The 14571-nt window shown below is 33.7% G+C and overlaps 1 pseudogene; it reads left to right on the forward strand.

Moving 5' to 3' along the window:
- Nucleotides 1-12367: 12367 nt before the first annotated feature.
- LOC149226434 (putative U3 small nucleolar RNA-associated protein 11) lies at nucleotides 12368-13419 on the forward strand (annotated as a pseudogene).
- Nucleotides 13420-14571: the final 1152 nt, after the last annotated feature.

The raw sequence follows: 14571 nt of genomic DNA on the forward strand, positions 1-14571 counted from the left end.
ATAGGAAACTAAAGAAGCAAAGGTTTGTTGGTATCCATAGATTGGACCATGGAGTTTATATATAAGAGGTACATTATAATTAAAAAACTGTTATTTTTATAAGAAATAAATATGCACATTATTTAATACATTATTATTGATCATTTCATTTGATTTTTTTATTTATGAAAAGCCCCTTCCGGTTCCCGATATCCCTGAAGAACCAACGGATGATATTGATAATAATGACTCTCAAGATGAAGGACAAGACACATTTATGGATGAAGCCACTTCGCAGATAAATGAGGCTGGTGTCAATGAATTTATCCAAGACTTCTACACATATTTTTAAGAAGTTGTTGATTCACCCCTAGCTTAGTTGGCTAGGGCACCTCTTTATGCAAATGCTGAATCTTCTATATTGGCAACACTTATGTTGTTGTTAAACTTGAAGGTTACACATGGATTGACAAACACATGCTTTGCTGATATATTAAGGTTGGATTGATATATTCTACAAATTAGAATATTATGAGAGCTTCCCAATAGCCCACCTATTTGATACTATGCACATTGGGAAAAATGTGGCAGAGTGCTTGTGGAAACATATATATGGAAATAACATTGAAGAAAAAATAAAGTTGAGAAAGGACCTTCGAGTTGCCAATATCATGCCGAACATGTGGTTGCATGAAGACAACTCATATGCCCATGCTCCATGGACATTTACATCAAATGAGAAAGAAAACATAATTTCCAATATGAAAAGCATAAGATTTCCTTCTGGCTTTCGTGTGACATTAAAAACCTTATTCACAAGAGATAGATCAGAGTTCTCAGGCCTAAAAACACATGATTGACACAACTGGATAAAGGTAATGTTGTCACATGTTATATTTGTGGTAAACTTAATTAGAAAATTGTATATCCTAGTGATAGTATCAGTTCATGCATAATTGAACATGGTTATTTGTTAATAGTCATGCTAGTATAGTGATAAAATCAATTCATGCATATTTGAACATGGTTATTTGTTAATGGTCATGCAGTATGTGTTGCCTGCAGCAATACCAAGTACTTTTGACCACAATGTCACTTTGACTATTTACAAATTATGTAAATATCTGAGGTATTTTTCAATCCATCATGCATACTCTTCCATTACTCTTATCATTTGAAGTGCATCATTGGTTATGCCTTTATATGAGTTTCTACTTTTAGTTTACAAGAAATAACAAGTCTTTATTGTAATACTTGTAGGTGGGTCTCATCTAAAGAGATACGTCAGGATGACTTGAAGTATTGGAAGATGAATGCTTCACTTTTGATGTGCAATATTAAAATGTGCTTCCCTCCAAGCTTCCTTAATTCTCAAGAGCACTACCATGTACACCTAGTAGAAGACATTGAACAGTGTGGTCCTATTCATATTCGAACAATGTGGCTCGTCGAGAGATATATGAAGGTCTTAAAAAAAAATTGTGAGGCAAAAGGCTCGACTAGAAGGGTCCATAGTTGAGGGGTACATGGTTTTCCAGGCAATGGTTCATTTCAGTGAGTACCTACCTCAATTTCATCTTGAAGCTCTGCGATTATGGAATTATAACTGATCTCAATCATTTGAAGGAGAAACAATAGAGCGTGAAGGGACTTCTAATAGGATGAAAGGTATAAAAAATGTTAGGAGTTATTTTTATCTTAATTTTTATATTACATGTCTTTGAATAATTATTAATTAACTGAACAAATACACTTTTCATTGTAGATCCTAAGGAGTGGGAGGCATTACATTTGTATGTTGCATACAATTCTAACTTTATGTTGGAATGGATGGAGAAGTACACTTAAAAAAATAAATTAGACTATGAAAATGCATGGGCCGATATATATAGTAGATACAGTCAAAACACTACTCGAGGATTGCGTGTAATCCATAAAATAAAGTGGCCGGAGAGATGCTCGTGGAATTGGCTAAATACCATTATTGAACACGAGGCAACAAAAGGGAATGATAGAGTAACACACCAACAGTTGAATTTCATTAAAGGATCTATAAATGGGGAGGTGATATATATTAATATATCTTATGTATTTAATAATTTTTTTGTTAGATTTCATATCCTTGAATCTAACTAGTTGATATTTATATGCATTTAGGTAAGATGTTACAAATGAATGTGGAATTTTGGTCATCATTTTCACATCATAAAATTTGATGAAATGAGAAAAACTTATGATTGTGGAGTTTCAGCATCATTTGAGGTGTAGTGTCGTTCACATGCAAATGATAGACAACCAATCACAAGCACACTTCGTGATCCAGGTGGATGTTGGTGGCCACCCACCTATCCCATTTGGACCCCCACAACTGTCTCTTTCAGCCCTTTCAGTTTCCTAAATTGTAGCACAGTTTACTATTTTTAGCCGTTTTTCGGGTCCTGAACTTCCGGAGCCGTTTTGAGGCCCTAAACGACGTTTTTTTGGGAATCTGGGGCAACATGGGTTCATGGACCGATGTTTCCTCCCAAAGTGGTAGTACTCGGATAGATCTTTCTAACGAGCTATCGTACGCGTCAAACGGAGATCGTATGCCAAAGTTACGACCCCGGGAAATTGATGTACCAATTTACCCAAACGGGGCCCACAATTTGGCATTTCATCTTCCAGGGTTAGGTTTTGGAATGTGAAGGGTTTTCCATTGTTTCTCAACAATAAATAGGCCTCCGAGCCTCATTGTAACTCAGTTCGGAACAGTTTAGAGGCATGTAGCCGCCACATCTCTTCTCAGAGATAAGCTACCATCGCCCTAGCTGGTTTCTTTCCATTTCTGTTTGTAAGCACATTTCAGTATTTTACAGTAATGAAATGAAGTATTATTTCCACTGCATCTCAGTATTTATGGTTATCTCATCTCTGTATTCATGGTTATCCCTGTAATTTGTTGCGTTCCTGTTTAAATCCGGATCACTTCGCTACTATGGAGTGTTGGAGGACATTATAGAGCTTGATTTTATGCCTTTCAAGAAAGTTATTTTTTGTGTTGAATGGTACAAGCTTATCGAAGTGGGAGAAGAAAAAACTATCTTTCTCCATAATAATGGATTCCATATGGTCAATACATCTAGGTTTGAAGCCACTTCTGAACCTTATGTATTTCCAAGTCAATGTGGGAAAATTTTCTCATTCCAAATTTAGAACAACATGGTTGGTCATTTGTGATTAATTATGATCCAAGAGGATGAAGAGTGAAATTTGTTCAAGATGTAGAGGACTGTTATTTATTTGAAGATGCAGAAGTTCCCCGTGAAGACATATATGGTCAAGATGGAGATGATGAAGAATTTATTGTCAATGATGCATATGACCAAGACGAAGACCATGACGAGTTTGCTAAAGTGTTTGAAGGGCATAAGAAACCACATGGGCATCAAGTCCATGAAGATAACGAATTCATTGATTTTAACTTACCTGTACTTGAAGCTGATGAAGACTATGAAAATGATGGGAAGGACATAAGAAACCACATGGGCATCAAGTCCATGAAGATAATGAATTCATTGATTTTAACTTACCTGTAGTTCAAGTTGATGAAGACTATGAAAATGATGGTATTAATTTGTTTGTGGATTTAGGGTCTATTAATGATGGGGTATATATGCCATCAGATGAGGAGATTTAATGCAAGGATGACATTTTTTGATCACTATGTCTACTTTAAAATAGTTTTAAGGATTCAATACAATATAAATTTTGTTTACAAGTTAAGCATTGAGTTTTTAATTGTAATGAACATTAAGTAATTTGAATGTTTAATGTTTTACTTGTGAGGATAACATTTTTTTTATCACTATGTTTAATTTAAGGTAGTTGTAAGGATTCACTAGAATATAATTTTTCTTTACAAGTTAAGTAATGAGTTTTTAATTGTAATAAACATCAAGTAATTTGAATGTTTAAGATTTTACTTGAAAGACATATATTTCGTGTTACCGATTCTATTTTCTTATCGATTTTTTGATTAAGGTTTTCTTATTTCTATGTTATCATGTGTTTTTTGAAGAATGTGCCCATGGGTGTTACCGATTCTACTATGGGGGATTCAATTATCTTCACTACGTTTATGGAAATATTAACAAATGCACGAGGACAATACGTTGCTATGATGATGCATGAGGTAAGCTTGAATATTGTCTTTTATAGGTTCAATTATCTTATGTTCCTTATTATATTATGCTAATTTATGTTTGTGGAATGCAGGCAATCTCTAAAGTTGTTCCAACCCCTATAACACCTTTTAATACATCTAAGGTAATGCTAGTGGTAAAACTTGATCAATATTTTTGTGCATTTAATTAACTTATTTCACTATATCTATTTATTAATATTTGTGTTTTTTCTAAGCGTGCATTTTGTTGGCATGCATGATTCATTTATGCCCCTCAATACACCCAATGTTGGCATGTAGGGATCATTAATGCCCCCATATACATCCAATGTTATGCAAAATGTAAGATTCAACCATCTATTTGCGTGAGTTTGATTATGTTATTTGTTGAGAAATCTAGGGCATATATTTAATAAATTTTTTGCACAACGACTCCATGATTTATGAGGTTACCAAGAGCTACATTGTCCTATGATGACTGCTACCAATATGTAGACTTTTACTTCAGCTATGAGCTCTTTCTCCAATTTGTATGCTTACCATGATGCCTTCTTACTAAGATGCATTCAACCATGGAAAATGTATTTCATCTTTTAATTTTTCCTTTCTATTCATCTATATTATGAATAGTGTCTAAGGGTTTGTATAGTTCCCTTCTTTCATCATGCCTTTCAATGGATCACCCCATCCATTTTTTACTTCTTGTACCTGCAATACTATTTTAGCAAGTAACCCAAGCAATATATTATTCCAAAACATGATGTCAAGTTACTTTTCTAGGGTTTTATGTAATCAAGAGGTCATTTTAGGGTTTCTTAAATTCAAAACTTAGATCATACTCTTTTCCCTTTATGTCATTCTAGAGTTTATCCCATGCCCTAGAAATCAAATTATAGGGAACAAATACCTTAAGGTTAGGGTTTCTAGATACTAGCATTTTCTTAAAATATAAACCCATAAATTGAACCCTACTACATCTTATGATGGACCCTTAAAAATAAAATTATTATACATACCTAATGGACACCTATATGTAGTGCTTATTATTTTGGTTGCCATGATTCTTTGCAACGGTATTGTACATTTCATTGATCATTTTCCATCTTCATGACCTTATTTTAATGAGTCTTCTGAGATATTGTCGTTCTATAATGGGACTTGCTTATTCATGTGTTCCATCAAGTTATAGTATGATTACTTATGGAACATTTAGACTTGGTCTTGGAGGGTCATTTGACTCTATTTGACTCAAACAAAAATATTCAGTGCAATATGTAACATGCCTAAATGGGTCTTAATGACAACGATTCAATGACCAATCCTAAGAGCTCAAAATTGGAGCTTGATCTAGAATACAATTCCTTGAGCATGAAACCCATGCCTAAAGCATAACGAAAATAATCTTATTTTTCCTTTTTTTTTTTACATAAGTTGCATAGAATAGTGATTACATATGTCATTATGAAGAACGGACCTAGTTACATATTTCAACATTATTCATCTATTATTCCATCTTATTATTCATATTTGTGCCTTGCATGATATTTCTATGGTCACTCCAACAAGTATACAATCTGTTGGTATAGAGGGTCATATTATGCCATCTACACCTAGACCAGAACCCCATAACACACCCTTTACATCAAATGTGGGATCAGTCAGAATTATCCCACTAGGGTCGGAACAAGTTTCTTTGAGGAGTGTTATAGACTAACAAACAAGAATGTTAAGGCTCCTACCAGTTATTCCTGAAAATGTTCAAATCAGACAAGAAATAATTGAACAAATCCAGTTATCGGAAATTCCATTGTGGAGAGTCTAACTCCTACCTCAGATCAACAGGTAAAATTATTTTATTTTTTTATAATTTCATTTGTTATGTTTAGGATAATTATTTTAGAAATGAAAAATAGTTTCATATTTTGGTTGGGTTCTTAACAGTTCCACAATTTCATTGTAAATGCAGGAAGTAAGTGACAAAGTGCCTAATGTACCTATAAGGGCATCTACCTCAACCCCCAAGACTACAACAATATCATCGGTGACCACAAAAGGAATGCAAGAAGTTACAATCTTTCTCACTTTAGAAGGAAATGTCTTGAAGGATGAAATGGGGTTGAAATTTTATCACTTTATTTTTCGTTGTGCAGAACAATTATTTGGAAATACCATCCAAATGGATTGGAGGAAACAAACCAATGCCAAAAAATAAGAACTATTTAAAGATGTCGTAATAGCATTTGGTAATCCTGGATTTGATAAGGAACTTAGTTTAGAGATTGCAAGTAAACACATTCACTCAAAGAGGTCTATTTTAAGGTCAAATTTGATAGAAAACTTGATGTATCCACGTCCATCTTGGATCACAGACCAAGTGACGTGGGATGAACTTATGAAAGATGCCAAGTTTAAGAGGAAAGTCCACAAAAATCAAAACTATATGCCATTTACACAAGGAGGAGCTAAGAGACGCCTCAGAGATACAAGAAAAGCAACCCAAGCTAGGGTGTCAAAAATTGGATCTCACAAATTAGGCTCTATTGGATATAATAGTATTCATGGTGGCAGGGTAAGTGATATTTCCATCTATTATATTTTCTATTTTAGGAAAAATAACCATGGTCACATTGAGTTAATTGTATCTTATTAGTTATTTTACGTTATAAATATGATTATCTTTGTTAATGTAGGTTCACCAGTTTCAAAAGGAATCTTCAGAGGAAGACTTAAAATATGCTTTATTAGATGGTTCCGAAGGTCTTCGACAACACATGATAGATCGAGAGGAAAAATTAATTACTCGTTATGGGTCTGAGGTTAGTTCTTTATAATATTTTATGAATAGTTCAATAATTCAATTGTAGGTATAATGTTATTCTAAAAAGTTAAAGTGTGTTGTGTATAGGAATCAGGTGAAACATCTCAGAGTGAACATGGGGAGGAGATACAAGCACATGATGACTCATTTGTTGCACATAATCATTCAATTGTCTTTCCTGAACCTTGGCAGGAAACCATTTTTTATTTTAGCGAACGGGAAACAGAAATACTGAGGAGGGTGCTCAATCTGATGAGCAATCCACACCCACAATTAATGTGGTGCCTCGCAAAAAGAGAACAAAAAGGATTGATATGTGGTAAATTTTAATAACTTGAATGTGCATCACTCTAGATTCTAAGGAATGCACTAGGTTGTGAGGGTCCAAACATAAACTAATCTTGTGTGCAACAAAACAAATTTTGAAGATACTTTATTTTTTGAACATTGTGGAAAAAAACAAATTTTGAAGGTACCTTGTTTTTTGAAGGTACTTTGTTTTCCTGCAGTAGTATTGTTATGTGAGTATCATAAAAAAACAATGCCTTGACTCTACATGATGAATTCAATATATTGTGACTTTGGGATAGAAATAGTTGCCTTCAATGACACTCCGAGAACAATCTTCTGGACTATATGACTTTGTACACTGATGATTGTTCATAATTGAAGATTTTTTTGTTGAGAATTATATTTTAGATCAGACTTGTTTTGAATTTAATGCTTGTTGTTGTGTTTTTGTTTCCAAGAGGAAGCCCAACCATCATGTTAGGGAGGGATTCTAATTAAATGCTTATTGTTTTTGTTTCCAAGAGATAACCTAACTATCATGTTATGGAGGGATTCATTTTGTTTATTATTTCCTTTTTTTTACTGCGTCTACAACCTTCATTAGCATTATTACTTATTAATGTGATTTTTGGGTTTCACTGCTACAAGACAAAAAGCCACAGGCATGCCCTTTTTTCTGAAACCTCTGCATACGTGGCATTTGTGGGGTCAATCGGTACACCTCATCGCAGTCCTTATATTTTTAGGTAACACACTATTTGTTATTGTTTTTCTTTCTTTGTTGTAGTTGTTTCTTGGTTGTTTTCAGTAGTATTCATTCCCTTACATGCTTTATATATCCATGGCTATAATTTGTATCTCCTTCTCTGGCTGCTAGGGTTTTCTCTGCCTGTTTTTTTTCATTTAAGAGATAATGGATCCACCGAGTTTCTATCCCTTTGAGAAATTTTTGCATTCTTGATATCCTTTGGTTCATACAGATAATGTTAGCAGTGTGGGATCCTCTAAGAAATCACCTCGATTTCTGGAGGGTAAAATATGAAGCACTTCAGGTAATTTTGAAGTATTCTCTGTTTTTTTAGGCTCTAGTAATTTATAGGATATCCATCTCATAGACAACTATGTAGAAACAAGTCCATATATTTCTTTGTCCCTTAACATTCAAATTTCTCAACTTCCATTAGGCTTCAATTAGAACCCAACACCCAATCCTATAATTATGTCACAATTATTATACTAAGCCTTTAAAATTAATTTATGACAATAACATTCTAAGTGGTCATGACAATGCCTTAATCATCATTCTAGTAACAATTTAGCTTCAAAATGATGCCTGTCAACTTTTCTTTTGTCCAAATATGTGAACACTTAAATTTATATGATTGGCAGATGAAGAGACGGGAGGCCTCCAAATGCCGGAGCGTAGGAAATTGGAGGAGTGGACATGGTGAACATTTGTGGTGAACATTGGTAAGGAAGAAAGTTGTTTAGGGTGTGTTCTTCCACGTCCAAGTACTCTTCAGCAACATCGTAGGTAAGTCATTTCTCCCATGTTATATTGTGTTGTTCCATGTCCTACGTTACAAAATAAAAATTTTCCGGATTATATTTATTGTGAGTTATCATTTCTTATAGATTATATTATAGCTCATCATCAAAATTTTAGTGGGTTTAAGTAGTTGCAAGGTGTCTGCATTGTGGCTTATAGATTTGCTTAACTTAAATTTTTTTGTACACTCACCAATGTTAATCGTTCTGCACACAGGGTTTTATCATTATATAGAATGGGAGCATCATGAGCATTAACTGTAATGTTCAACCAATTTCATTATGTTCAGGTCAGCTATGTCTATGGTTACTATGTTTCTGTGTTTCTTATTTTGTCATGTATGATAGATTTATTTTTAGAGTAGAAAGCAAGCCCTCTCTTCTTTGAAAAAGTGTCAAAATCATTTGGATAACAAATCCAAGTATTAAAAGAGTCTTCTTAAAAGAGCAACAAGCCCCAAGGAGGTATTTTATTGTTTTTTAATTTTATTTATCTTCTTTTAATTTCAATTTTAGAATCTTCAAAATGATGCCTGTCAATTTTTCTTTTGTCCAAATCTGTGAACACTTAAATTTAATTAATGATCATAACATCCTAAGAAGTAATGGAAATGTCTCAATCATCATTCTAGTAAGAATATAGCTTCAAAATGATGGATGAAAACTTTTCATCTCATGGATTCATTTTATCTACTGCATTTGATTATATTTTCCCATTGTACTAGGGTTCCTACATTCAAAACATTTTCCCAAAGCCAAACTCAGTTTAAAAGATCCATGTTCAAAACTTATTTTCAGGGCATTTAGGAGCCAGCATTAAGAAACTATTTTTCATTTATAACAATGAGGATTTGGTTAGCTGGTGAAGTCAATGGAGTGTCAAGCTACCCACTAGACTCCTATTCTTGGCACATGGCATGAGTTTCAAAGGGATGAGATATGTTGCAAGTCCAAGGCTATGTTCGCATAATAGATATCCCTCAGACCTGGCACCTAGGCAGAACAAAGTATCCTCTTTGTGGGGCATCCCCTTAGGATATGACTCTCAAAGAAACTCCAATGAAAGGAAATATATTTTCCATACACAAGGATTGCTTGATAAGCCACAACACAAAGAAGTCTTCCAGTGCACAAAGCATTCTTCAATGCCCATTTTTAACTGAATTTTATCTAAAGGCACTAAGGGGGCCCAATAAACCCTTACTCTTACCTTAAATATTTCTCCAATGCACAATGAAAGCACAAACATCTAACCAATCGATCTCATATAGCTTATTTCTCAAGATGTCTTAAGAATTACAATCATGTTGAAATTATTTACAATAAATTCCAAAAATGTGACTATTTGAGCAAAGAAAACCAACCTGTGTATCCTTCTCAGCCTGAAGAGAAGAAAAATCCTTTGCTTTATCCTTTTGCATTTGTTTTCTCTTCCTTCCATTGAAGGCATTCAGAGCTGCTTCACTTGTAATCTGATCAGAGCTGGAAGATTCTTCATGAGAAGTACTAACTTCTACATCATTAGACTCATTGCCTAATGTTCCAAGTCCTGGTGTAGAAGACCTTGATAGCCCCCCAAAAGAATTTCCATCCCCTGCCTGTTGTACAATCAGTGGAGCATAAGCAACTACAGTCCATGAAACTTTCAAGGATACTGGAGCATCTATATCATCATTGAATTCTTTGTTGATGCCAGTCAAATATGCATGTGAGTTTTTCCAATGCATGAATCTGCTATGTTTGTATGCTAATTTCAATTTTAGAATCTTCAAAATGATGCCTGTCAACTTTTCTTTGTCCAAATCTGTGAACACTTAAATTTAATTAATGATCATAACATCCTAAGCAGTAATGGAAATGTCTCAATCATCATTCTAGTAAGAATCTAGCTTCAAAATGATGGATGGAAAATTTTCATCTCCTGGATTCATTTTATCTATTGCATTCTATTATATTTTCCCATTGTACTAGGGATCCCACATTTGAAACATTTTCCGAAAGCACAACTCAGTTTAAAAGATCCATGTTCAAAACTTATTTTCAGGGCATTTAGGAGCCAGTGTTAAAAATCTATTTTTCTTTTATAACAATGGGGATTTGGTTAGCTGGTGAAGTCAATGGAGTGTCAAGCTGCCCACCAGGCTCCCATTCTTGGCACATGGCATGAGTTTCGAAGGGATGAGATCTGTTGCAATTCCAAGGCTATGCTAGCAGAATAGATATCCCTTAGATCTGACACTTAGGTAGAAGGAAGTCTACTCTTTGTGGGGCAGCCCCTCAGGACATGACTGTCAAAGAAAGTCCAATGAACGAAAATATATTTTCCATACACAAGGATTGCTTGATAAGCCACAACACAGAGAAGTCTTCCAATGCACAAAGAATTCTTCAATACCCATTTTTAATTTAATTTTATCTGAAGGCACTAAGGGGGCCCAATAAACCCTTATTCTTATCTTAAATATTTCTCCAGTGCATAATGAAAGCACAATCATCTAACTAATCGATCTCATATAACTTATTTCTCAAGATGTTTTAAGCATTAAAATCATATTGAAAATATTTACAATAAATTCCAAAAATGTAACTACTCGAGCAAAGAAAACGAACTTGTGTATCCTTCTGAGCCTGTGTATGTTTTATATTCCATTTAAGAGTGATTCCTAACACTCAAACTTCATTTGTTGTAATTTGACTTCTTTATAGTTTTTTTTTAATAGAAAAGGTTTTCTGCCTTATACGTTTTCCATTTAGAATAAGTTTACAATTTGCCAAATTAGTCTAGAATATAAAAATGGTTCATTTGTAGCCATATTACAGTTCTCTTGTAATATGATTTTTGAAACTTGAGGTTTATGTTTTTTGAACATTTATTTCATTCTAGCTCAATAAATTTGTTGGTTTTGTTTATGTTATATTTTTTGAACATATACACCTTTAGTTTTGAATAGATTGAACAAATTGTGACACAGTTTTTGTTTTGTTTCTTTTAAAAGTTTTTAAAAAGTTGTGGATTATTGTCTAAAGGAAGGGACTAGCTGCAAATTCTCCTTGTTATTCCTTGAACCATATTTCTATATGGACTAGAATAGAAATAGTTGGATTTTCACTAGTATTCATTGACATCTTTAGGCTTTGAAAATCCCCATTAGTTTCCTGATTGCAAGCCAAACTCGAGATACAACCCAATAGAAAAAAATATCCAGGTTTTTTCTGCACCTATCAGGCTGAAGTTCAGGAAATATGTATGTTGATTGACTGAAGGTTGGCGCTGAAGCAGAGGGCTTTAGAGCCTGAACTGCAATTTGAATAGCAGTGACTCAACAACTGGAAGTTTGAACTCTGGACTCGACAGCTTGAGGTTTGAACTATATGAACTTGGTGTTTAACTTGTTACTAATTAGAAACATATAGTCTTATTGCTTTATTGGCCCATTAGGCAGTAATCATGGTATCTAGTTTGTGTGTCTCGCACTGAGTAATGATGAGGAGTACACTAAAGAAGTTTTTATTTGTATTTTTAAATTGTTTTGTCTTTGGAGATTTACGTTATCTAGTTTTCAATTATGTCATCGTTAAGAAATGTTGTAAAAAGGAGGGCTCACAAGGAACGCGTCCAACCGTATGTATTTCTTCTTCCTTAGAATTTTTAGTTTGTGATTTATTTTGGAGAAAGTAATACAATAATATGATTTTTGGCATATTTGTTTGTAAACTTTGGAAACCTAGAAATATAAATTATGAAGAAAACATTATATTATTTGCATTTTGTCCATGTAGGGTTGAAAGGAAAAAATTTGGGTTACTAGAGAAACACAAGGACTATGTACTTAGGGCTCGTGATTATCATAAGAAGCAGGAAAACATCGAGGTGTGCCATGCAAAATTTCTTTATATATTATTTTTTCGATAAATTATTTTTGGGTTGAAATTGTTTCTCATAACATTTGCAAACAAGAAAAGATGCATCTAATTACCCATAATCTTCTTTTTGTGAAATGGCATGGATCCATAGTGGCATCTCTCATTTATGATACAGTTGTCTGTGTAATTTATATATATCGACATGCATTTGCCTATGCATGTTCATATGTTACTTTGTTTGTTTGATTTTCTACATTGTCTTTCCTTCTGATGGTTTATATTGTTATTGATAATGTAGAGGCTTTGACAGAAAGAAACATCTAGAAAACCCATTGAATTTTATTTTAAGATGATCAACACTAGCACTGTTTATGGCATGCATCATCCAAAGTAAGGAAATTAAGATATTTCATTCTTTCTTGATTTAATTGCATCGAAGTTTAAGATGTTAAAAGTTGATTATTTTTTGTGCTTAGGAGTGGTGCAAAGAAATATTCCAATGAGGAATTGTTATTAATGAAGACCCAATACATTCAATATGTGCTTCAAAAAGCACAGAGTGAAAAGAAGATACAAACATTACTAAGTACATTGGACAATGTGAAGGTGGATGGAATTTTCATATTTTTTTGGCAATATTTTGATGTTTTTATTATGAATGATGCAAAAATTAGAGCGATTTCAGTCTGCACTTCATTGCATTGGTTTCCCTCAAAAAATACACAATTATTTTTCCGAAGACATGTTTTATTAGAATGCCAAATTTATTCTGTAAGCCGTAACACCTTTAGTGGTCAAATGTATGATCACAGATATGGCAAAAGAAAATGCATCCATCAACGTTAATTTTATTCATGAGGTTCATTTATTTCCCTAACAATCTCATTGAGAAATATTCATTATCTAACATATTTGTCAATGATTTGTGTTAACTAACAAGTTCTTCATTATGTGTTCTATCATTGCACCTCTCTCGTATTTTAGATTCTCTTTGATATTAAATTTAGTAAATCATATTGAATTTTGTGCTTTTGTTTGGCAATGGAATAATAGAAGGAATCCTTGGGTGAGCCCTAGAGAAATGATCCCCTCCACTCCTACCACTAAAGCTCATGTCAAAGAAACTTTGAATTGATGACTAGCCACTCAATGAAGCATGGAGACTAGTACTTTGGATCGAAGGAAATAACCTTTGGCAGTGGGCCCTCATGGAAACCACATGCCTCTAGTCCTTTGAAGTCTATCTGAGCCTCTTGGGCACGGTATCCTAAAATATCTATCAGAAATATATCCCGCTAGTCCTTTGAAGTCTATTCCAGCCTCTCCGGTAGGGTCTCCTCAAATATCTATCAGAAGGATATCCTGCTGGTGGAGGTTGGGAGAAGAGATTTGAGTCCTCATTGCTCTGACATCGAAATGAAATCTAAGTCTTTAGCTATTTTTTTCTAGAAAAACTTGGTTGGACAACAGGGAAGAAAGCATTGATCCCATTGGAGGAATCTAGTCGTAGATTCCTAGTTTGATGAGTCACAATTCATCTAACCAGAAACATATTACTACTCAATTTAATTTATATATACTCTCTGGTAGTGATAATCTTGTTAACTCCAAAACCTATCTAACACCTCATAAGGGAAAGAACTATATGTAGTAGAATACATACACCCTACCCTATATTTGATACCTAAATGTTATTGTCTTGGGAATTGCCAACAATGACATTATTGTTAATATGATCAGTTTTAGTGGTTCTCCTAAAATTACATGGAAAGTTATAATAGTACATAAATTACCTATGTGGGTCATTAATATTATCATTGCCAATTTTCTTAACACCCCCCCCGGAAAGTTTGACAGTGTTTGTCAATTTTTTTTTTAAATTTTGGAAAATAAATATTATTTTATA

Source organism: Pinus tabuliformis, chromosome J (genome assembly GCF_031772625.1).
Source record: "Pinus tabuliformis cultivar Carrire ecotype Pingquan chromosome J, CPIR1, whole genome shotgun sequence".
NCBI lineage: Eukaryota > Viridiplantae > Streptophyta > Pinopsida > Pinales > Pinaceae > Pinus > Pinus tabuliformis.